The following is a 24,271-nucleotide window of genomic DNA, read 5'->3' as shown; positions in this document are numbered from 1 at the left end:
TTCATTATGTGTGTTGTGGTGCTTCGTCCTTCTTTTCCTTACACAGAAGAGACCTGAGGGAGCAGCGAGAGTTGTGGATACACAGGGAGGGCTGGGGCAGGGAGGGTGGGTTGGGAAGAAGGGTAAGAGAGAAACAGGTGTAGAAAGGGCATGAAGGTAGAGGTCACTTGCTTGCTGTTTGGGTCTGGGGCCCTCTGCTGCTTCCACGGCACCTTCCAGGGCCCGCGAGCCAGGGGGGTGTCTGCCGGCAGGCTCTAGAGGTCATCCCAGCTGTCCTTGAGATATGAGACATGACCTCCGGTCACCCACAGGGGAAGTCGGGCCTCACTAGTACCTTGAATTGTAAAAGCAGAACAAGTGAGTTCTCTTGAGAGAACTCAACTCTCTCTTGAGAGAGTTCATCTCCTTTCTTCTTAGGAAAATCTCTCTCTCTCTCTCTCTCTCTCTCTCTCTCTCTCTCTCTCTCTTGGTTTCTACCTGCCCCTCAAAATCAGCTCTCATATGCCTTCTCGAGGCAGCCACCTGGGAGGAGGCTTCACTTAAGAGTTCTGAGCTTAACCCTCTGGTAGATAAGATGAAGCCAATTGAAAATGGTATTTTATTATTATCTTTTCTATTCTTTTCATCGAAAGAAGTTCAGTCCTGGCATCTGAATGAGTGAAGTCCAACTTTAAATCACTGGCTGTGAGATCATCTAATTTTACCACGTTCCTCTCCTTGCTGTTAGTTAGTGGATGAAGGTAGGCCTGAGAAGTCCAGTTGCATTTAGCTCCTCCTGTGGGAGGAATGAATTAGCCTTTGCTAAGGACCCTTGTCTACTATCTTTTATTTACACTCGGTGTTTGGTCAATAACAACAATAATGTTTATTACTCATACTTGTGCAGTGCTGCCTATACTCCAGAGTCTTCTCTAAGCACTTTGGAGATGCTGGTTCGTTTGATTCTGGCAAGAATAGATAGGTACTCCTATCGTCTCTACTTCACATATGAGGGAAACAAGGCACCAAGAGAGATTAAATGACTTGCCCAAGATCAATAGCTACTAAGTGGTAGAGCCAGGACATGTACCCACCTTAGCTGCCACCCCCATTACTTGGAAGCTCAGATGAGTCATCAGTCATGTGCATAAGAGCAGCACAGTGACAGACACCAACTCTGGAATGAAAATTGCTCAGGTCTGTTTATTTGGGGAAAGGCTGTCCTCTCTGGAAGTAGAGTCCACCTGGCCTAAAATACATAAAGCATTTATATCTATTAGAAACCTATGTGGTGTGCAGATACGCTGCGCTCCTTAGGTTCTAAGTAGAAAAGAACAATCAGCATGCCAACTTCTCTTCAGATGGCTTAAAAAAAAAAAAAAAGAACGCCTTTGATTAGCAAACAGTACAAATGTTTATAGACTTGGAGGATTTTTAATATCTTTATTTGAATTGCACAAAGCAGCCAAATGTAGTTTGGCCCTGGGCTGCAGCATATATGTGTCTGGGTGCCAAGAAGCAATTGCGCTCCGCCTGAGATGCCAAGCATTCCAGACCTGTTACCTTGTAAGTGTAATATTTACCAGATTTTTGCTTCATCTGGAGATGAAGAGCAGAGCTGAGCAGAGTGGGGGCGGGTCAGGCCGCTGCGAAGGGAGCTCAGTGTTCAGAGGAATCTCTGAATGAGTAGGTAGCTGGGAAGGTGAACAGACATTTGCCAGAAACAACCCCTTTGCTGGCAACGTGGAATCCAGGAGGAAATAGCAGAGGCCAACATGTTGGGGTGCTCGCCGTGTGCCAGGCACAATGCTCTGTGTTCTCGCGGTCACAATAGTTTGTTAAGGTCACAGCTGTCTGAGCGAGACCTTGTGTCACGTCCATTTCGCAGATGGAAAAAGCGCGGTTCGTCCCAAGGTCTGTCTGTAGTTGTATGTTAGTGAGGCTGGCCTAGAGCAAGGGAGGTGAACGTGTGGTCCCCATGTCCTCTGTTGATTCTGACCTTCACAGCTACCCTGCCACGTGGCTGCTGGTCACATTTTACAAACGAGGAAACTGAGGCCTAATACGATGAAGAGCATCCCCACCTGCCCACCCCCACCAGGCCGCTTTTCAGTGGCAGAGCCAGGAGTGTGGACTGTGGGCCTGCTGAGTCACAACACTGCGGTCCCCACGTGTTAAAGCAGGAGTCCTCCCTAGGCACCTGTGCCAGGGGGACAGACAAAACCAAACCCTAAAGCTCGGAAAGCACGGCCCTCTGCGATGTTCCCGAAAGAGAAGGGGCTTGGGGCAGAGGCCCGTTTGTCCATGAGCAGAGCCAGTAGATGAGATACTGTTATTAGAGGTGAGATGGGTGTGTGTACACGTGGGTGTGTGTGCGTGTGCACGTGTGCCTCGGTGGGGAGGTGCAGGCTGGAGCAAGGGAGCATTGTTTTCAAATTGAAGAGAGCAGAGGTTGCCAGAGAAGTGCTTTAGTTTCGTTATCACTTCATCTGATGAGTCAATGGTGACAGGATCCCCAAGGTCAGCAAAGGGAGATGGAGAGAGCTGATTCTAGTTCTTTCTGCCCTTACCAGATGGGCAGATGGGGGCTGTCAGCAGAGCCCCCAGCAGAGCCTCCCTATCTTGGTGGGGTGGGAGGTGGGGGGTGTGAATTAATCCCAAGCACCGGAACAGCCCCCCACCCCCACCCTCAACCCCCACTCCCAAGTGCTCAGGGCTGCCTTCCAAGGAGGCTGGAAATATAAACAGAAGAGCCTTCTTGTCCCGAGGCCCCTTGCAAGAGCCTTTCATTCTGCCCCTGTGCCTGTTGCTTTGGGGGATTATGCTCTGGTCGACTCTCACTCAGAAAGAAGTATTTTTAGCTGAAGGTGGAAAATTATGAGAGCAAAGTATGAAATCAAAAGCTCTCTGGTCAGTGTTGTCCCTGGAAGAACCGTCGCCCCCCCACGCAGAGAAAGTGTGCTCAGAGACATGCGCTGAGATTTAAAAAGGGGCACGGGCTCCTTAAGGGCTTGCTGCTGCTGAGCTCCTGTAGGGACTGGCTGGAAGCACCTGGTTTCACTTCCAGATTCAAGTAGGTAGTCGGGTTTTTTTCTCTGTGGAAATTCAGATTTTTTTTCCCCTTTACTGGCTTCCAGTGCCACTGTGTCCTATTGAACATCTGGACGCAGGAAACTGAATCCATCCTTTGAAATCTAAAAGCAGAAGAGGGTAGAGTAACTTGTCTGTAGTGGAACAGCCACTTGACCACTGGAGTCAGGAGGAAGGAAGCAAGGACTAGAGTTACCAACCCCTGTCCCCCAGACTGCGCTGAGACCATTTGCAAATGCTGCCTCTGGTCTTGGAGGGGGGAGCTCCTGTGGTTATGGGCGTTCCTTCCAAGCATTGGAGGTGTATGGGGGTGTGATGGGCTGTTTCTCTTCTGGTCACTCGCTCTCTTTTTGAAAATAAATGTTTATGGGGCTGAGGAGGTTGTTTTATGACACAAACCTACTGTAAATTGGTTTTAATGTCTTCTTGGAAATAACGGGTTTTTTTAAAGATTTTTATTTATTTATTCATGAAAGACACACACAGAGAGAGAGAGAGAGAGAGAGAGAGGCAGAGACACAGGCAGAGGGAGAAGCAGGCTCCATGCAGGGAGCCTGATGGGGGACTCGATCCCGGGACTCCAGGATCATGCCCTGGGCCAAAGGCAGGCGCTAAACCGCTGAGCCACCTGGGCTGCCCAATAACTTGGTTTTTAAATCAAATAGTAGATGATAAAGAAGGGTTCTTGGGGAGAGTAAAAAAACAAAAGGAGAGGCAAGTCTCAACCAGGAGGAAAGAAAACTCTGACAGAGTCTTAAACTTTTGGGTTCTGCCCTTGGATATTACAGGAAAGCTGCAGAACTGGATTTATGATGTAAACGTTTAATTGGAACAGTAGGAGTACAAATGAACCCACATTTAGACAGAATCTGAAATCCTTTTTTTTTTTTTTTTCAATGTATAATCCTCCTCGAATTTGTTACTGATCTTTAGGAGGTTCCCAAATGCAAGGCTGGAAAACATGTCTTTTTGGAAAATGTATCATCTATTGTAAATATAAATCTATAAATCTACATTTAAGAAAAAAATACAAGAACATTCTGAAATGCAATAACAAGAGTGTTCATTTGTCCTTCGGAGGTCCCTCTTCTTTTTGATGGGAAAGCAGGTGGCTTGCGGGCACAGGAGTCACCGGCTCCTGTTGGCCTCATGGGCAACTAGGAATTCCTTGCATAAACCGCTTATCCCTTAAACTCTGATGTTTGGGAGCTTTTTGCTGAAGAATTTTAACAAAACTGCATGTCAGAGGACTCACAAAATTTGGTGATATGTTCCATGAGTCAGATTTCAAGGAGTTAGAAATTGCAACAAAATTAACCACAAGCTTCTGAAGAACTTCCCATGAAAGGCATTTTCAAGCAAAAAATGTTGCCTTTGGATTTCCCCACCTAAAAAGGTAGAGAGTCAACACATACTGACGAGAAAGTACCAAATGCTGGAGCCTCCCGAAAATTGTGAAATGACCAAGAATGCCTACCCTCCACCCTTTCCTTCATTTTGGCACCACAGAGTTTTTGTCACACATGGCGATTTGGTGGTGCTGTGGCCATTCTGCAGAGACGAGATATAGAGAAAGTTTACTTAAATAATATAAAGTAATTCACAGTTTCTGTGGAGCCCTTCCAGAACATCTTAATTCAGAAAGAGAAAGAAAGAAAGAAAGAAAGAAAGAAAGAAAGAAAGAAAGAAAGAAAGAAAGAGGGATCCCTGGGTGGCGCAGCGGTTTGGCACCTGCCTTTGGCCCAGGGCGCGATCCTGGAGACCCTGGATCGAATCCCACGTCAGGCTCCCGGTGCATGGAGCCTGCTTCTCCCTCTGCCTGTGTCTCTGCCTCTCTCTCTCTCTCTGTGACTATCATAAATAAATAAAAAAAAAAAAAATTAAAAAAAAATAAATAAATAAAAAAAAAGAAAGAGAAAGAAAGAAAGAAAGAAAGAAAGAAAGAAAGAAAAAAAGAAAAGAAAGAAAGAAAATTAAATATCATTGGGTACATTTCTTATTTTTAATTTTTTAATGACTGTATCTTGTCATTCATTAGTTTATAGGATTCAAAGGTATAATCTTTCTTGTGGAGATAATCAATGTCACTGTGTATGTTAGAGCAGAATTAGAATAACCTGAGATAGAAAAGCGTTGCAAAGTATGTGGGGTATTTGAAAAGCTGAGAAAAGCATATATGCTAGATGCTCCACTATCCATTATGAATAGGATTGTGTGTCATAGGGGCTGATACTGGCGTCTGAAGTGATGAACTGCAAGTAGTCCATAGTAAGCCCCTGCTCCCCTGACTCTCCCACTGATTACCTCTGGGGCCAGTGAGGCCATATGTAATCTGTCTGGCCTTTGTCTCCTCATCTGCAAAATGGAATCAAAAATAGGATCTACCTCATAGATTCCTCATGAGGCTTCAAGGAGAGAATCCAGGGCAGGCTCTTAGCTGCTGGCCCTATTACTGGCACCTTCCATATCGAGAGGCCGACTTTCCAGGGAGCAGATTCATCATGTGTTTGCTTCTCCTTCTTCCTCCCTAAAGTTCAGGGGTCATGGAGAGTCCATTCACATCCCTAGGGTCTGCCCAAAAAGGGACAGAAGGACAATTCAGATCTGTCGAGAATGTCGGTTACATTGACCTGGGTGACCTGCGAGGGTGACCCGTGAGGCCACTCAGTGAAGCGGGGAGGACAAACAAAAGAGTTGGCTGCAGGTGCACGTATTGTTCAAGGGACTAATGTCACAGGGATTTCACAGAACCATCCCAAGGGTGGCTTGAGTTCTCTGCCTTGAAATCTGCATGAACCCTTCCCAAGTTTGAGGTGATGTGGTGAGTGAGAAGAACACCTGTCAGAGTCAGGATTTGGGTTGGATAATCGCTTATTAGTACTCTCCGGTTACAAGTTCCAAGCCTCAGTTTCCTTATCTGCAAAGTGAGGGATCTACCTCAAAAGTTATTTCTGGGGGATTAGATAAGGTAATGTAAGCTTGCACTTGTTATCTTTGAATGACTTCCTGGGGTGTGTGGATGGCCTGTTCTTCCTCAAGGACAATTGAGAATAAGTTTAAGTACAGCTACTCCGCCTTATTTACTGCCTTGCACTGAACAAAACGCTTTCACAAGCATCATCGTATTTGAGCAGGGACTAGGACCCCATGAAGCAGTCACAAGTTGACAAGGCATAGAGAGGTTATGGGGTCTTCCTCAAGGCGACACAGCTTCAAGGACAGATGGGAATTCTTACTAAGAAGACATGGTCATTGGCATAAACCATCCACCCCCTTATCCATAGGCTTGGGAATTTTTACTGAAGTGCTTTAATAAAACCACATGCCAAGAGTAAGATCAAAGTCTCCTCACTTAGCTACAATCACACACAAGACATGTCATCGGCTGGTGAGAAGGAGCCTTCGCACAGACCCCATAGGGACTCCTTCGAAACCCACATGAGGCTTTTTAGAAGTTCTGGCTCTGAACTCTTGGTGTGTCCAACTCTGTCCTCTTGAGGAAAAACTGAAGATTCAGACAGCTAGAACAAGACTCGATTGATAAACTTCAGCACATGGTCTGGGTCATTGAGGTGACTGTATTTTAAAGGATGTCTGGCTCTGTCATCCCTCCTCAAATCTGTCATAAGACTGCTCCCAATCACCAGCTTCTTCTGCGGATTGCTCCGACCTACAGAAGGCTTTGCTGAGCTTGGGCTGTTCTGGTACTTTCCATACCCTGGTCCTTAAAATATTGCAGGACAAACCTTGATCAGGAGGGGCCATGGGGTCATGGGGCTATGTAAAGAGTATAGACTGGGTTGGCAGTTTCCAGCCCCTTCTCTGTTCTAGCTGATGTGCACAAGTGACTCGTCTGCTGGAAACCTCAGTACTTTCATTTATACATGAGGAGCTTCAGGAGGGGGCTGACCTAGCACAGAGTCGACCCCATCAATAAGACAGCACCTGTACAAGATGCTGCTGGGTTTAGGATGAGATTATGTTCAAGCAAGTGCTTTGCAAGTTGTATGTGAAGTGGGTACTTTTAATAGCACGATCACCCAAAGTCTCCTCTTACACCTGGTTTATATGTGAGTAATGCAGTGGGTCAGCAAATCCGGTGGATCCAGGAGTGGTTTTTCTAACACATGTCCTACTGAATCAGGCTCACATGTGCCCACAGGTTTCTGATTCTAGTTGTTGTAAACTGAGTAGCAGAGGCAGATGCAAGGACTGTGCTGTGTGTGTGTGCGCGCTTGAATCTGTAAAGGCAGAGGAGAGGGTGGCTCCTATCCCTAGGGTGTCAGGCAGTTTTGATATAGGGGACCTCTTCTCTGTTCCTGGCTGGAAGAGTCTTATTGATGTCTCAGAGTTATCAGTCTCTGAGAATAAGTGCAGCTTTCCCCCTTCCACTCCCAGCGGTCATTTATAATATAACCTTACATTTATTAAGTACTCGTTATGTGTCATATTCATTATCTTATCTAACTCTTAATGGCAGTTCTTAGAGACAAGAGTTAGCATTCTCACTTTTTTTTTTAAAGATTTTATTTTTGTTTATTTGAGAGAGAGAAAGAGAGAGAGAGAGAGAGAGACTAGCAGCGGGGAGGGGCAGAGAGAGAGGGAAATGCAGACTCCCTGCTGGGCAGGGAGTCTGACTCAGGGCTTGATCCCAGGACCCTGGGATCATGACCTGAGCCAAAGGCAGACGCTCAACCAACTGAGCCACCCAGGCGCCCTGGCATTATCACATTTTAAAAACAGAAATGAGTCTGAGTCCTTGCCCTCATGCTGCCCCTGTCTATCAGGTAAACATGTAAAGAGGTGACTATAATACATAAGTGCCATTGGGGCATAAAGAAGGGAGAAGTCAGTTGTGTTCTGAAAGAGCTGGAAAGTCTTCCAAAAAGAGGAAGCACTAATGTTGGACCTTCCAGGATAAGTAGAATTTTGCCAGATGTGGCTGGGGCATGGGTGTGGTGGTGTGGTGGTGCCTGGCAAGTTTGGAAATAACAGGGTGCGCTTAGGGCAGAGTCCACTGTGGCAGGGGAGAGATGGGAGGAAGGGAGGGAGGGAGGGGGGATGACAGGGTGCCCATCAATTGGGCAATGTAGGTTGGGGTCACAGTCTAGAAAACAACACACGTTATAAAGTTGTTTCTTTGAGGTGACTGAAAGTTATTGTGCAGACTTCTCTGGTTGGAGGTTTAGAGAGAGGAGGGGATGCTTAGGAATGGAAGTGGGCATAGAGGGAGGGAAGGAACAATAAAATCAGAGGGGAAGGCAAACCATAAGAGACCCCTAACTATAGGGAACGAAGTGGGGGTCGCTGGAGGGGCTGGGTGGCGGATGGGGTAACCGGGTGAGGGGCACTAAGGAGGGCGTGTGATGGGATGAGCAGTGGGTGTTACAGGTAACAGATGAATCACTAAATTCTACCCCTGAAATAAATAAAGCACTCTATGTGACTAAATTGAATTCAAATAAAATATTTTGAAATATGGTAAATTAAAAAAAAAAGAATGGAACCTAATATGCTAGAAAAGGCATGCCAAGCTATTGCAGAGTCTGTGCTTTCTTACCTGAACCTCAGCGGGAGGCGGGGAGTCTCCCAGCCTTAGATAGACACGTGGAGCCCAAGCCCAATGCTGTCTTAGACACGAGGGAACTGAGGCCTGGTTACTGATGCGCCACAGTAGGAGGTCTGCGGGGAAAGTGCTTCCGTCCTCTTCAGACTCACTTCTGGAAGGCCCACTGAGCAGAACCATGCATCTGTGTCTTCTGCAAGATTAGAATCTATAGTTAGAGGACTCAGTACACCCGTAGAGCAGTGGGTGTGGGATTAGACGTGGGCGTAATTACCGTAGAGTGCTGGAGAAGCCAGATTTGCCTCTTCGAGCACCCTCACCCCCCAACCAACTTCCTTCCTACAATGAAAGCATAATGTAGGGTCAGTTGGTTTCAACAACAACAAAAGCAAAGAGGTTTGTAAAAGTCCATCCGTGTTTGGGCGGCACGGATTGCCTGTCCGAGCAGAGTGACGTCGGTGAGGCCATGTTGGGGGGAAGAGAGGCCACAGCTACAGCGGGTTCTCCACATCCAGAGGGACAATTTGAAAGCGCCGGAAACTCCCAGGCAACTGTGGACTCTCGTTGAACACTGCTGCAGAATGACTTTGTCATCGAATAGGCCTACGGCCACCATGGCCTCTGAATCTTTGTTAGGCCCACCGAGGCAGCGCCTGTGGTCCAGTCTCTCCCTCCCCTACCGCAGAAGAAAGCTGAGGGCTCTAAAGACATGGTCTATCTCCTCCTGAAACTGGAGAGCCTGGCTCTCTCCCTGCTTCTCTCTTTCTCATCTCCAGGTCATTCCTAAAGTGCCAGTTACAGAGGTTGTGGTCGATCATGGTCCCCAAGGTGGCTGCCTGAAATGGCCGTCAGTCAGTCCCTTTCTCCATCTCGGCCCCTTTTCTGTACTGTCACCCTCAGGCAGGCCACTGTGCTTTTTGGAGGAAGGCATTTCTGACGTTGTTTCTTTGAGGTGACTGAAAGTTATTGTGCAGACCTCACTGGTCGGAGGTTTAGAGAGAGGACGGGATGGTGAAGAATGGAAGTGGGCATAGAGGGAGGAAGGAACAATAAAAAAAAAGATAAAATCGGAGAGGTGACGTGATTGGAAGTTATTGTGGCCCTTGAAATAGCTGGCGCTAGAAATAGCTGTTCGAAAGAACAATGAAGAGAAACCTGTCACCCAAGCATCAGAGCAGCTGAGAGGTCCGCATGTTTAATTCAGTGTTGCCGTATCTCCCCAAGTCGGAGTGTCACCGAGGCCTCCGAGTCAGTCCTCTCAGCCTGCCGTCCCCTCTCCTTAGTATACCTGGTGTCAGGAGATGAGCATTAGATTAGCTCCAAGAAGCCCAGAGAACCTTTAAAGAAAACTATTTGGCCTCTCGGTTGTGGTTTCCTCAACAGTATGATGGGGAGGATGTTACCATGTTTATCAGTTACCGGCTCCGATGAGGTAATACGAGAAAGTGTGTCGTGAAACACCAGGTCCGTGCAGGTGTGATTAGCGGTCATGGTCATCGTGTGACTTTGCTTTTGGAGAAAAGAGTTCATGTCCTTCTGCTTTGTCATACTGAGCACCTGTTACAGGCTGGGAGGTCTTGTCCTGGGGCTGGAGCTGGGACACAGGGGTGGGAAGCCAACTGACTTAGCCCCGGTGCTGGTGAAAGTTACAGAGGCCCTTCCCTCCATACAGAGCCTGTCCCCCCAGTGCCTGTGCTCCCAGTGTCTGTGCTCCCAGTGCCATTCCTCCCAGTGTCCGTGCTCTCAGTGCCGTTCCTCCCAGTGTCCGTGCTCCCAGTGCCATTCCTCCCAGTGCCCATCTTCCCAGTGCCATTCCTCCCAGTGTCCATGCTCCCAGTGCCATTCCTCCCAGCACCCATCCTCCTAGTGTCTGTCCTCCCAACACCCATCCTCCCAGTGTTTGTGCTCCCAGTGTCTGTGCTCCCAGCACCCACCCTCCCAGGGTCTGTGCTCCCAATGCCATTCCTCTCAGCACCCATACTCCCAGTGTCCGTGCTCCCAGTGCCATTCCTCTCAGGGTCTGTGTTCCCAATGTTCGTGCTCCCAGCGTCCATTCCTCCCAGTGTCTGTGCTCCCATGTCCATCCTCCCAGTGTTTGTGCTCCCAGTATCCATCCTCCCAGTGTTCATGCTCCCAGTGTCTGTGCTCCCAGTGCCTGTCTGGGCACCCATCCTTGCAGCATCCTTCCCCCAGTACCCATCTTCTCAGCACCCATCCTCCCAGCACCCTTCCTCCCAGTGCCCTTCCTCTAGCATCCTTCCTCCCAGCATCCATCTTCACAGTGTCCATCCTCCCAGCACCCTTCCTTATAGTACCCGTCCTTCCAGTACCATTCTTCCCAGTGTCTGTGCTCCCAGTGCTCTTCCTCCCAGGCGCCTGTTCTCCTGGCACCCATCCTCCCAGGGCCCTTCCTTTCAGTGCTCGTCCTCCAGCATCCGTCCTCCCAGCACCCATCCTCCCAGCATCTGTCCTCTTAGTGTGTGTCCTCGCCGTCGCCCATCCTCCTAGCGCCAGTCCTCCCAGTGCTGATGCTCCCAGTGCTGGTCCCTTGTGGATCCTGGTCAGGAAGGTCTAAAAGGGAACTCACCACGAGCTCCTTGGGGAGACACGCATGCGGACCTCTTGCTGGCTCTCCCCAACCCTGACCTAGGGCTACAGAGCTACAACGACATGGCTCACTCCCAGCTCACTCCCTAGGTGTTTAGCAACCCTTGACAAGAACTGCCAAGTTTCCCTTGTCCAAACTCCTCTGGCTCTGAATGTATCCCAGGATCCCATGGGTGCTCTGGTGTGCAATGTGTGTGTTCTTCGTTGGCCACCTTTCTTACTTGTACGCACAGAAGCTAGATTAATCTACTCAGGTGAGATTATGGAAGTGGCTGTTTTCTTTTCGGACACAGGGAAGCCTTTCAGATATGTTGTCGAGCCTTTTAAAATGGTGTAATGAAACAGCTGAAACTAATAGAATATCGTATGTCAATTATATTTCAATTAAAAAAAACAGTCCAATGAAATCAGTGCAAAATGGCAAGAAATAGGCATCTAAAAAAGGCATAATTCACTCACCTTAACATGGCAAACGTTGTTCTGCTGACTTGAGGGTATCCTAGGGTGTGTACATAGAAGCCCTCTGCTGCTGCCTCTGTATGAATCCCCATCTCTTTGCCTTCGCCCGTTGCATATTTTATCCTGGTTATGTACCTGGGTATTTACCACTCTGGTTCTCTGGGACTTCTGTGTGCTTTTATCCTAATACATTTAAGAAGCAAGGGCTTTATTCAAAGAGCTCTTCTTTAAAGGGGACTTAGTAGCAAATGCTTTTGAGGAAGTGGAGGAGACCCACTGCCCGGCCCTGAGTTAAAGCATCTGTCCTTTGCCGTCTGCACGCTGGCCTGTCAGAAAATAGAGCAGACAAGGCTTCAGAAACCACCTGCATGTTGACCCCTTGTCAGAAAGACTTCTGAAGGTGTCCGAGAAAAAAACAGAGAGAGCTGTAAGACTGAGCTCCAACTTTCCTTAAGAGGAGAATCTCTCTCTCTTTTTTTTTTTTTCTTAAGAATTCCATGTCTGTCCTCAAAATAGCAGCACCCTCTGTCTTTGTGGGGGTTTACAAGAAAGTGGGGCAGGTTGGACTCACTCTTTGGGTGTCCCAGCTGCTGTTGTCCTGTTGGTTTTCTATCCCGGTGTCCCTAAGAGCAGATGAAATTTCACACATTTTATAGCCTCTCTACACCCAAATCATGGGATGGATGCTAAGCCGTCGGGCTTGCTCTCAGATACTTAAGTAAAAATAACCTTTTGAGCATTTTAAAGGACTCAGCTGTGGTCTGGTTCTGGTCATGGAGAGTCTCAACTTTAAAGATGGTTTTTGTTCTCCGCTCACAAGTGGTGACCCCACCTTGAACGAAAGTTGCTTAGCACCCAACTGAACATGATTTCTTAAAACAAGCCTAACACCCGCGGCTCCGTTCCAGAACACGTTCACACCGCAGTTAATCTGGATTCCTATAATTCCTGTATGGTCCCATATCTTAATTGACCATGGCTGTGTTGCCAGAACAAACAGGACGGGGGAAGAGTACACACCCTTTCTGAATACATCTACCAACCCCAGGAAAGCACCATCCTCTGAAACTCGAATGTTCTTTGCAAGGTACTGAATGACCATCTACTGAAATGCTAATAAGAACATCTGACAACTACAAAGCCTTCAAAGCACTTCGTGCTCCCTACCATCTTTGTATTTGAGATTCAGGGCTGGCATTCAGCACAAAGAACAATTCGGATCTTCCATGCAGCTTTCCAAGCAAATGTACATGGAAGACAAATCTCAGAGTGTTGATTCACAGAGAATAGGCATTCTGGGGTGAGGTGGGTTCCGGAACCTTCCTCGACCTTATCCTGTTGGCCGTAGACTTGGCTGTCCACCCTGACATGAGCGGCACGTGGTGCTGCCTGCCGTAGTGGAAACGGCTCACAGGAAGAAGTTGTCCTATGGATTCAGGTCTGTATTCACCCAGACAAATTTTAGAAACTTCGTTCGTGATCTGTGAGTCTAGGAGATGAAGTGAAATATATACTAAGTGGCCTTCTGATTGTAAGAGTTTGTCCTCTGCTATATCATTCAACAAATGAATGCGCTGGCTTACCAAATCAGATTTTAAATCCATCTGTATGTATCTGAAATGAGGAATGAAGTCAAATAAGTAGAGGCATTTGAGTAGGGGTTGAAATATGTGCCTAAAAAAAAAAAAAAAGCCTCAGGGTATGAGACACAAGATAGTAGCATCTGTAAAATAGTTTGTATGAGAAAGACCGAAGACTTGAAATTTATTATGCACTCAAAAGACATAGAAGATAGGAGTGCAAAGGTGAAAGAGGAGAGAGCAAGAATAACTTACTGATGGGATGTATTAATGAAAGTCTAAGTCCCGCAGTAAGGGAGGTGACAGTGCTACTAGTCTCTTCGGCCTTGAGAATTATGTGCAGACCTGAGGATCTGAGTTTAAGATTGGAGCAAAGAGGATAACATCCATGAAAGTTAGAGGCTTTCATGAAAAATCATGGAAGGAAGTGAAGGTGTTTGCTTAGGACAGAAATAGGGGTGGTGAGATATAAGAACCGGTCTCAAAATTTCTGAGGGGGGTCAAGCAGAGAGTAAGTCACCCTGTGTTGCAGAGCTAGATCCAGCGGGAAGAGCTGTGAGTAGGCTAACCTCAGGGAAGAGCTTTTTGTGCAGCTGGAGCTATCAGAGATTGTAAGAGGCCGTCCACCTGATTTTGGAGTTCTCTGTCGCTGAGGAGTTCTGGGAGAGACAGTCTGGTCTCCTCTTGTTGTAGAGAAAACTGCAGTCAGAGGAATTTGATGCCAACAGCCCTGAGAGAGCGCCTGGTAGGTGCCAGGCAATGCCTGGATGTGCTCTCAGTCCTAAGTGCAACGTAGAGTTTCAGAGAGACGGAACGCTGGCTGCATTTGCTTTCCTTCTCTCAAAGTGGATAATCCGGACCATCTATTCCACCTCATATGTACTCACTCCCAAGTGATGAATTTAATACGTTAGTAATAATAGCCCCTGCCACTTGGTTAAGTTGGTAAATAGCCTGCAATCCTAGCAGGGTGTGTGCCTCGCTGCCTGTTAGCTTAGCTCTAGGGCAGAGCAATAGCAGCTCAGCACAGTGCCTCAAAGTACTTAGGCAATTGCCTGGCAAAGAAGTCAGGCCACAAGCAAGAAGCTTACAGCAAACTGGGAGAAGCTCACGGCACCAGACACGCATTGGCCATTATATGCATCACGGCCATAACTTTAGAAAGATTAGAGGGAAGCTTTTCAGCCTAGTAAAGAGCCACTCCGCCCAGTAAGCATGTCAAAAATCCACGCCAGTCATTCTAGAGCTGCAGGGAAAGTGCAGTAGTTTCTGGAAAGGCGGATTGTTGAAGTTTGGGAATAAGAATGCTCTCTGCTGGGATGAGCAAGAATGTCTAAGATTGTGTGCATTTTAAGCCTTATTTTGCCAATGTTTGGTGTAATCCTGGGAAGACTTTACTCCTTGGTTCCTCAGTCTGTAAAAAATGATGGAAAGTGAAGGGCGCTTCTAATCCATTAGGAGATTAAGGATGACATCCTAAGTTTCCAAGTTTAATTTGTCAGCAAAGTCAGCACATACTGCCTTTTTTTTTTTTTTTTTTTCCCTACTGACCTTGTTGGGAGGCATTGCTGAATCCTGGGATAATTGTGCGGATTACTATGTCGTGGGGTCTCTGGCCTCTTTAAATGCCGTTAGTGGGCCCAAATCATGACTGTTTTGCCCCATTAGGTATCATAGACAGAATGAAGAAGAAATTGAAGAGAAGGGAGCTAAGAGCAGAGCAAGAAAATTGGGTAAAGGATGGAGGGAAGATAAGAATGGGGAAAGAGAAAGAGAGGGAGAGAGGGAGAAAGGGGCAGGAGAGAGAGAGAGAGAGAAACCCAAACCAAGAGAGCTTTAGGTACTTTAAAGAATGAGACAGTGGCTGAGAAGAGCATCTGCAACCCTTCTAGAGAAGTCCCAGCCATGGGAGGCCATTGGCAAGGGAGATGCCACATTCACGGGACACCTGCCCACAGAGGAGGGTCCGAGTGTGGCCCTCGCCACACTCACTGTCTGTGACTTTTTCTCAGTTAGCCACTAGCTTCTCAGCAGCCATGCTTGGCCTGCCCCACAACCACAGATTTTGCTGTGAAAACCCAGCAAGGCCTACACACTTCGCCGACACAGCCCTGAGCCTGATGAGGGAGAAACATAAGAGGAATGGAAACAGAATAGGTATTTCCATGTAGGTGGGGTTTTTATGAGCCCGATGGAAACTTGGGAGCAGACACTAGAAACCCCGTGTCTGTCACAGTTCAAGAAAGCCAACCGCCATGGGCCGGCACCACTATTATTTTACTGCGTTTGCCCTGCGCGGGAAGGGGCCCAGACACTCATGCTGACAGTATGCACAGTCTCAAATAGCAGTGAGATGAAGGCCAAGTCACATAAGCTGATGCTGACACAATTAGCCTCGCAGATGCCAACAGCATGTCAAGTTCGACACTGTCCCCGACTTGGAGATGTCCCCCCTCCCCCTTTAAATGGCAGATGCTCTGGTGCTGTGTTACATTTAATAGGAGGGATGGCCAGAGAGAAAATCAGAAACCACTGCTGATGCGCTGTTTATTTCTCAGTCATTTTGTGTTAAATTGCTGTGACTTGAATGTCAGCAGTGTTTGGGATGTGGTAGTGAAATAAAATCCATAGCCGGTGTGCCAAGACAAATTTCAGAAAACCCCAAAACACAATTGTCTTGGTTTCTTGCTGGCTGTGTCTCTGCACACACAAATAGAAGCTAGTTTATTGCCCTCCAACCATTCAGTGGGTTGCTTGTCTTGCCGCACTCTGGGGGATGTCTAATGAACCCCAAACTACTTCCCTCAAAGCTGGGGATGTCAGGAATGAGGGGCTGCTACACTCATTTAGGCATGTCAGAAGTCCATGCCGATTATGGCACAGCTGCAGGAAAAGTGGTCATTTCTGGAAAGGGAGATGATAAGTTAGCTCTGTTGATTGGAGGAGCGTGGGGTAGGAGCCAGTAGATGCCACGGGGGCCAAGGGCCACTGGGCACATCTGTATGGGAGGCCGTCGGGTGCTGGACAATATACTGATGTTGGCAAAGTGCGTCTCATGGGGAAGCATTCACACTGAGCAAGCCCCCAGATCTCTAGATTAGGACCATTCTTTCCAGGAGTGTCAGTGAAAATACTTGATCTTGTATCGAACTTTCTAGAGCTTTCAGGCAAGGTCAAGCTGAGAAGTTGAGAAGGAACCACTTCTTCGTGTGGGTTTTGCCCCAGTGCCCCAGTGCCCCAGTGCCTGTGTCAGTATTTCTGCCTGGGGTAGCATTCATGCCTTGTGTTCAAGGGGCATCTTTGTGCAGAAGGCAGACATTATAATGAAAAGCCAGGGCTTTTGATTGAAGGGCCAGGCTTGCCTTGATCATAGCCAAGAGCTAGTTCACTGTCCTTGCTCTCAATCTTTATCTGTGAAATGGGGGGGATCCCTGGGTGGTGCAGCAGTTTGGCGCCTGCCTTTGGCCCAGGGCGCGATCCTGGAGACCCGGGATCGAATCCCACATTGGGCTCCCGGTGCATGGAGCCTGCTTCTCCCTCTGCCTGTGTCTCTGCCTCTCTCTCTCTCTCTCTCTCTCTCTCTCTCTCTCTCTCTCTTTGACTACCATAAATAAATTAAAAAAAAAATTAAAAAAAATTTATCTGTGAAATGGGGATGAAAAACACCCTCTGTCTGAGCAGAAATGAAGTATGTGAGGCTAGTGGGTCCTCCCACTAAATGGGAGGGAGTGATGAAGTAGAGTTCTGAGGCTGCGGTGACACCAGGCCATTCTTTTTTAGGGTGCGGGTGGTGGATGGGCATATTTTAATTCATCCCTGGCTAGTTCATGATGCTAAGTAACGGGAAGGGAAGCCTGGCCAGCTTTGTTGTGGTTGGACCAGAGTCTAGGGCAGACGCTATCAGACCTGAGTAAAAGAGAATCATCTGAGATTCACCCAGTGGGTCTGGGATGGAGCCAGGTAAGGAGCGTAGTAATGAGCTCCCCCCAGGCAGTTCCCACGCAGGTAGTGAGTGACAGACATCTAATGTGGGGCTTAGGGGAGAAAACCATTTTGGGGAAGTTTTGTGAATGGAGAATGCTTAAAATGAGAATGATGAGCTGCAAGTGAGCTGAATGGCCACCTAGTTCAACCTGCCCCCAGATTCAGGACATCCCATAGCATCTTATCATCTCGAAACTACACAAATTTTTCCAGTGAGGGGAGTGCTCCCAAAGGACAGTACATTTAAAAAAAAAAAAAACTTCTAAATTATTAGAAAAACTCTTCATGCATTGAGCCAAAAATATGACTCTGGCCCTTTTGGAAAGTAAGGACTTCGCATATGCAAACCCCTGAAATATTTGGAGTCTTCTGGTGTCTCTAAGTTGTCTTTTCTTCAAGCTAAGTGTTGTCAGTTCCTTTTTAAGGGGTTGGGCTCTCTGTTCTGTCTCTGCTTGAGAATTAGCTCTGGAGCTTATAAAAGTCATTCTCAATCCAATTAATTAAACAGTCTCTGGGGCTGGGACCCAGGCATTCATGTTTTCAAAGTTCTTTAGTTGGAAATGCGTAGTCAAGGTAGACAATTAGTGCAAATCATGGGGGAATTTTATTTTTCCATTATAAGAGCCTCAGAGTCTCGGGACGCCTGGGTGGTTCAGCAGTTGAGCATCTTTGGCCCAGAGCGTGATCCTGGAGACCTGGGATCGAGTCCCGCATCGGGCTCCCTGCAGGGAACCTGCTTCTCCCTCTGCCTGTATCTCTGCCTCTCTGTGTGTGTGTGTGTCTCTCTCATGAATAAATAAATAACATCTTTAATAAAAAAAAAAAAAGGAGCCTCAGAGTCTTGTGATGCTGCAGTTTCATCTTTTCTGTCCTACTCTTTCTTTTCTGCGTGTAATGCTGATCAAAAGTTTAGATGGTCCCAATAAATAACTTTCTTAAAAAAATAAAAAGGTTTAGACACTCCTTTGTCATTTAAAAAAATCATTTGAAACAATATATTTATTGAATTACTATGATGCTCTACATACTTTCCTAGACACTTTGGATACTTACTTCATTGAACATAACAAAGATCCCTCTATGGAATTTATATTCTAGCAGCAGGAGATGGACAATAAAAAATAAATAGATACTTAAATAATCAGTATTTTCAATTTTAGTAGTATGTTTGAAGATGATCAGTGCTTTCAAAATAAATAAATTAAATAAAATTAGTATGTTTGAAGATGATCAGTGCTTTCAAAATAAATAAATAAAATAAATAAGTAAAATTAGTATGTTTGAAGATCAGTGCTTTCAAAATAAATAAATAAAATTAATAAAATAAAATAAAAAAGTCTATCATAGGTGCTCCTTTGTCTTTGTGGATTTCTTTTCTTCTGTCCTTTGTTTCATTGGTTCCTAAGTTTTAGGGAACATGAGAGTCACCTGAGGCGTTAGAGAGCATGCAGACCACCCTCCCTGGCGCCCGTCTGTGCCTTTGAGAACCCCTGCTATGGAGGGGCCAGACATCTGATAATGACCAGGAGCCTGGGCTGCTCTGGAAGCCTCTGCAACCTCTCCCCAGGGAGGGACACTCACTTGTATTTAAGGCCCAGGTGAGTGGTGAGTGCCTCAGGCAAGAAGACAGACCCAGTGGGAAATGACACAGCAGATGGCCAAGTGAAGCACTGCCTTCCTCAAGGCTGAGCTCTGAGCATCCTCGGGGGTATTTCTCTCAGGCCCCAAACCCACATTCTCTGTCAGAGCTCCTCACATACTGGTCATGTCCTGAGACTTGCCCTCGGGTTTTGTTTTTTGCGGCCTTTTATGCAAGTGGCCCTGCAGTGAGCATCCTAGTGGGAGATAGGATGGCTTGATGCAGAGAAGGCTGGTGCAAGGAGGAACCTTGGCCCCTTTCTGAGGCAGAGCCCTGAAGGCGGATGGGAGGCGGGGGGGTCTCAGAGAACTTGGTGGCTACTGGGTTGAGCCATTTATGAACTGCCCCAGTATGCTTAGCTGCCTCTGCTCCTTCTCCTCTCTCTCTCTCTTTTTATTTTTATTTTTTTTTAATTTTTATTTATTTATTTATTTATTTATTTATGATAGTCACAGAGAGAGAGAGAGAGAGGCAGAGACACAGGCTGAGGAAGAAGCAGGCTCCATGCACCGGGAGCCTGATGTGGGATTCGATCCTGGGTCTCCAGGATCGCGCCCTGGGCCAAAGGCAGGCGCCAAACCGTTGCGCCACCCAGGGATCCCTCTCTCTCTCTTTTTAAAGTTTTATTTATTCCTGAGAGACACAGAGAGAGGCAGAGACACAGGCAGAGGGAGAAGCAGGCTCCCCATGGGGAGCCCAAAGCGAGACTTGATCCTGGGACCCCGGGATCATGACCTGAGCCAAAGGCAGACACTCAACCACTGAGCCACCAGGTGCCCCCTTCTCTTCTAATGAAGTTAGTCAGGTGGTAGGAGAGTCTTCTCTCCCTGCATATATTCAAGGGAGGCCTGAGGATCCCTGGGCAGCTTTGCTGCAGAACGGGAGAGGGGACAGGAAGGGACCTTTCTGAGGGGAAGTTTGTGCCAGTTCAGTGCTCCCTGTGCAGTACTGACCACGTGATTCAATGCACAGTGTACAGGGCACGGTTGCAATCCTTGTATAGATGGAGAAACTGACTCAGAAAACCCAAGAAATGTCCCTGTTGCCATATAGCTAGCCCCGGATGATTTGGGATTAAAATTCAGATGGCTTAGAAGGTCCCAGATCGCATTAGGATCCTATGTCTACATTTCACCGTGGCAGGGCTAGCTATAAAATGTGCGGGATGCTTTTCAAAATGAAAATGTGGGGCCTCTCGTTTAAAAAGCAGGGAAAATATCCTGTGGAAGATTCTAAACTCTAAAACCTTTTTCCTTTGTTCCGTGATCTCCTTCTCTCTCCTCTCTTTTGACCTGTTGTGGTGTTTTCATGGGCTCTTTGACGTCGTGCTCGCTTGGGTACGGGGACACCCCCAGGGTGGGAGCAGACTCGCAGCCACCGGGGCCCTGCCCTCTACCCTGGGACGGTGCTGCTGGGTTCCCCCAGCCTCCAGCCACCAGACTGATGCGTCTCCCTTCCCACGGCGCTGCCACTCTGACCCCTAGGATTGCAAACTCTGCAGTGGGCTTGGTACCTGGATCAGGAGTGGGCGGGAGTTGCCCTCTGAATGCATTGCAACGCTGCCATCCTGCCCTGCCTGACCCAGACTCCCCTAGGTGAGGCTGGGGGCACCAGAGGGTGAAGGGCAAGGGGCCTGAGGACCACTCTTAGGGAGGCTCGCAGGTCCTGAGAGATGGAATAACACATGAACCAAGGCTTTATGCCCCCTGCCCTGGTTCCACTTGTCCCCTCGGACTTCCCTTCTAAAGCCTAAACTCAAAGATGAAATCATTAAGGATTTCAAGACGGTGACCATAGATCCTTAAACTCACGTATGAGGCTTTTCAGAGCATGGGGACTCTGTGTAACTGCACTGGTCACATGTCCATGAAGCCCTGGGCTGTGGAGAACCAAAGAACTTTAAGTAAAGATTCCTGACCTTGAAGTGTCTCCTTAGGGAGAAGATAATATACAATGAGCTACTAATAAATTACTGGAGTAGATAAGCAGTCAGGGTACAAGGCTTGAAAAAGTAGCTTGTGATTAAGTGCCATGATTAGGCTTTCTGTACGCTGTTACTTTGTAAATTGATAACTACTTAGATTTCCTCATTTGTTTTTCCCCTGTCCATTCCCCCAAATTTGATTCAGCAGGGATGTGTGGCCAGGGTCGAGGAGAGGGGAACACCACTCACTTGATGTCATTCTGGAATCTCCCATGTGCAACATTTTCCCTGAGAGGCAGGCCCACGGGAATGAGCATGGGAGGAGGAGCAGAATCAGCCTGGTGGTCTGATCCAAAGGGTGGCAGGAAAATCGATTTGATTGAACCAAAAAAAAAAAAAAAAAAGGGTCAGAAATTGAGAGGAAAGAGCCAACCAGGATGTGAGTGTGGGTAAGTTGGCAAAGGTCAAGCACAAGTACCTGACCACCTGGCGATGGAAGAGGAACTGGGATTGGAATTACAGAGGACTTTAGGGAGAACTCCCATTCCAACGGGGGAAATGAGTTCTTGGAGAAGGTAGAGGAAAAAGCTCCATCCCTCCAAGGCTAGGTGGGTGGATCAGGGCTGCACAAGCCATTAAATACCTACCCTGCCTCTCAGGCGCCCTGAGCCCGGGGAGTGAGCCTGCTGTGTCCCTGGCTGGGTATAGATGGGCTGCTGTCGCTTCTCCCTACACTGTGCATCCAAAAGCTTTTATGAGGTAAGGGTAGGGTCACAGCCCAGGCCAGAGCAAGTTGCTGTGACTCTTTTTTTTTTTTTTTCCCCCAAATGCAGAAACATCTGCCAAGTCACTCAAGTTCCTCAGCCAGGCAGGGGGCCGGTGACCCATAGCAGATGACAACAGGGGACAGCTGCAAGCGGCCTTTGGAAGTGGTAGTCAGTTCTTTGGTCAACAGTCTTTATCAAGGGATCTCCTGCTCTGTGTGCTCGAGCCAGGGCATGGGGGAGGCTGCTGCTTCCTCCTGGCCCAGTCCCTTCACTGTGCTTACGAGACCAAAGTGGAGTTGCTGGTGGGGGCTGTTCAGTGGTCATTTCCCCTCGTGCATTAACTCCTTCTGCTTATAAAGCAAGACCCCCCCCCCCCAATAAAAAGGCAGATTTGTATTATCGGGCATGGAAATAGAAATAGCGGCCTGGGTTCTAATAGCCAGAGGGAGGAGGGCTGCGCGCCAGTGTATAGGGAGCAGAGCAGGACAGCTGCACTTAACCATCAGGCTACTCCTGTAAATATTTGCAAACGCCCCTTCAAAGCTCAAAAGCCTAGGACAGGATCATTGGACGATTTGCTTAGAAGAAGAAGAAACAAAATTGACCTCATGGTCCGAAGCAGCCATAAAAAGAAAGAGTGAGTTTGGGCAGAAGACCAGAAAGGGGAAAAAAAATTGTTCGAAGTTTAATAAACACAAAGGAGAATAAAAATAAATCTCAAGAGCACTTATTTACAAACTTGATGGAAGGATAAGATTGGGGCGGGTGGGTGTGAAAGATGGGTGTTCGGGGAAGTAGAACTGGCCTGTGGGGGGGTTCCGCCGAATGAGGAGGGGAAAACACGAGAGAGATGTTTACTCATCCTCATGGCAGGAAGCGCACTGAATTAGCTTTGCTCTTTCAGGATGCTCTTTCAAAGCATGTTTGAAGCTTCTGCTGTCTTAATGGGGAGGCCATGTGAAGAGGAATGCAGCCACTAGGCCTGTGGAAGGTTCTGGCCAAACTAGAGGGTGTAGAAAGCCAGATCCTGGCTCCAGCTTTGCCCCAGCTTCTCTGCCTGGGCATTTGGCCTGTTTTCAGCTGAGCTGGTCAGGCCAGTACCAGCTTGTCCAATCACCTGGGGTGGGCATGTTCCGGTGGAGGGAAAGATAGATTTCTTCCCAGCAGCGACTTTTTCGAATTGCAATGCCAGGGGGCTCCAAAAACCTGGCCACTTGGATGAATGTTTGCCTGAAAACTGTCCACCGACTAATCCACAGTAGTAGTGCATTGGGCCATCGCTGTGTCTGCATGAATACTTCCTTTTCTCTGACACCTGGATGCTTTAGATTTTTGGGGTTTTTATTTTGTTTGTTTGTTTGTTTCGGAGACTCCTGGCTCAGGAGCTACAAAGCTTCCATTCACACAGTCGTTTGTGAAGCAGTCATGGAGCAGAGCTTGGCTTGGAATTCACTGCTTCCCCATAAGCGGCTTTCTGAGAGTCACAGGACACAGGGAGAGGGATGGGTGAAAGCCCCCTTCAGGGTAAAAAGTGCTGAGCTCTTAAGATCAGCGAATGTTGGTGTGTTCCTAGCATTTTTTTCAGTGTAATCGTCAGGGCACGGATTTCCCAAGAAATCACGAAAGGTATTTATTTCTATTTTAAGATCGGCAAGATGGCTCGTTTATTTAATAAGAAGCTAGTCTTGCCAATAGCCAGATGCCTGAGTCTTTCAAGAGTCCCATTGATGACCAACTATGCAAACAGCGGATAGTTGGTGAATTCCGTGTGTGCAGGGCCCTGTCCTAGGGATGTGGGGGTGGGGGGAAGGAAAACCTGGCAAATACGGTCTCTGCCCTCAAGATTCTTAAAATTTCATGGGGGAAAACAAAATAAACAAACATAATGCAGAAGTAATAAAAACACTTGTAAAAAGCCATAAACAACTGTGAATGATTATGTTGTAATGAAGCTACATAGTTGAGAAGAGGGTAGAGAGTACTGGAGCTACCAGATTTGGATGGAGCATTCCAGAATAATGAGAGAAAGTTTGCAGAAGATTTTGGAAGAGAACTGTAGAAACATCTGTAACAAGTGGCCTGCCCAGTGTACATGCTCAATGAACGGGTGCTGTATATGAAGCGTGGGGCTAGAATTAGGACCTGCTTTGGTTTTGTTGGCGTAGTTCAGTTGCTTATTCAGAGGCGGTGGCAAATTACTGCAAAATAACAGCAAACCTCGAGCAACCCATGAACTCAAAATTGCTGTGTACTATCTGCCTCTCTGTGTTTCACATGGCTCAGAGCTGAAGGAATTGGGGCTGATTCTTTCTCTTCGTTAGCCAGGATTCCCTCCCACCAATGGACATTAACCTGAATAAAGAATTTTAAGACTGAACCTGATATGACCAGTATGTGCCTATAGGTTTTTTTTCTTTTCTTCGATTCAAATTTTCTCACCCTAACTTAACTAGAGGGTGTGTTTGGTCATATGTGTGTGAAAAACCAAAATAGTGAAGCCAAAAAAGATGCAATGCATGAACCTGGACAGAGTAGAGCATCCAGATGCCAAAACTTCAAGGAAAAAAAATACATGGGCAAACTGCTTGCCATTAGGAGCTATTTTCTTGGCACATCTGATTAAAGTGTATGCAAGCCCGACAGCTCTCTCCAGGCATCAACTGTCACGAACTTGTT

At 47.3% G+C, this 24,271-nt stretch overlaps 1 protein-coding gene across 3 annotated transcripts in view; it reads left to right on the top strand.

Moving 5' to 3' along the window:
* Positions 1-24,271, top strand: part of TGFB2 (transforming growth factor beta 2) — an 82,736-nt gene that overhangs the window by 27,732 nt on the left and 30,733 nt on the right. The gene's annotated exons all lie outside the window — the stretch shown is intronic.

The sequence above is a fragment of the Vulpes lagopus genome, chromosome 11 (genome assembly GCF_018345385.1).
Source record: "Vulpes lagopus strain Blue_001 chromosome 11, ASM1834538v1, whole genome shotgun sequence".
In the NCBI taxonomy this organism is placed as follows: domain Eukaryota; kingdom Metazoa; phylum Chordata; class Mammalia; order Carnivora; family Canidae; genus Vulpes; species Vulpes lagopus.
The sequence above is the reverse complement of the archived record's forward strand: the minus strand, read 5'-3'. Positions and strand labels throughout refer to the sequence as shown.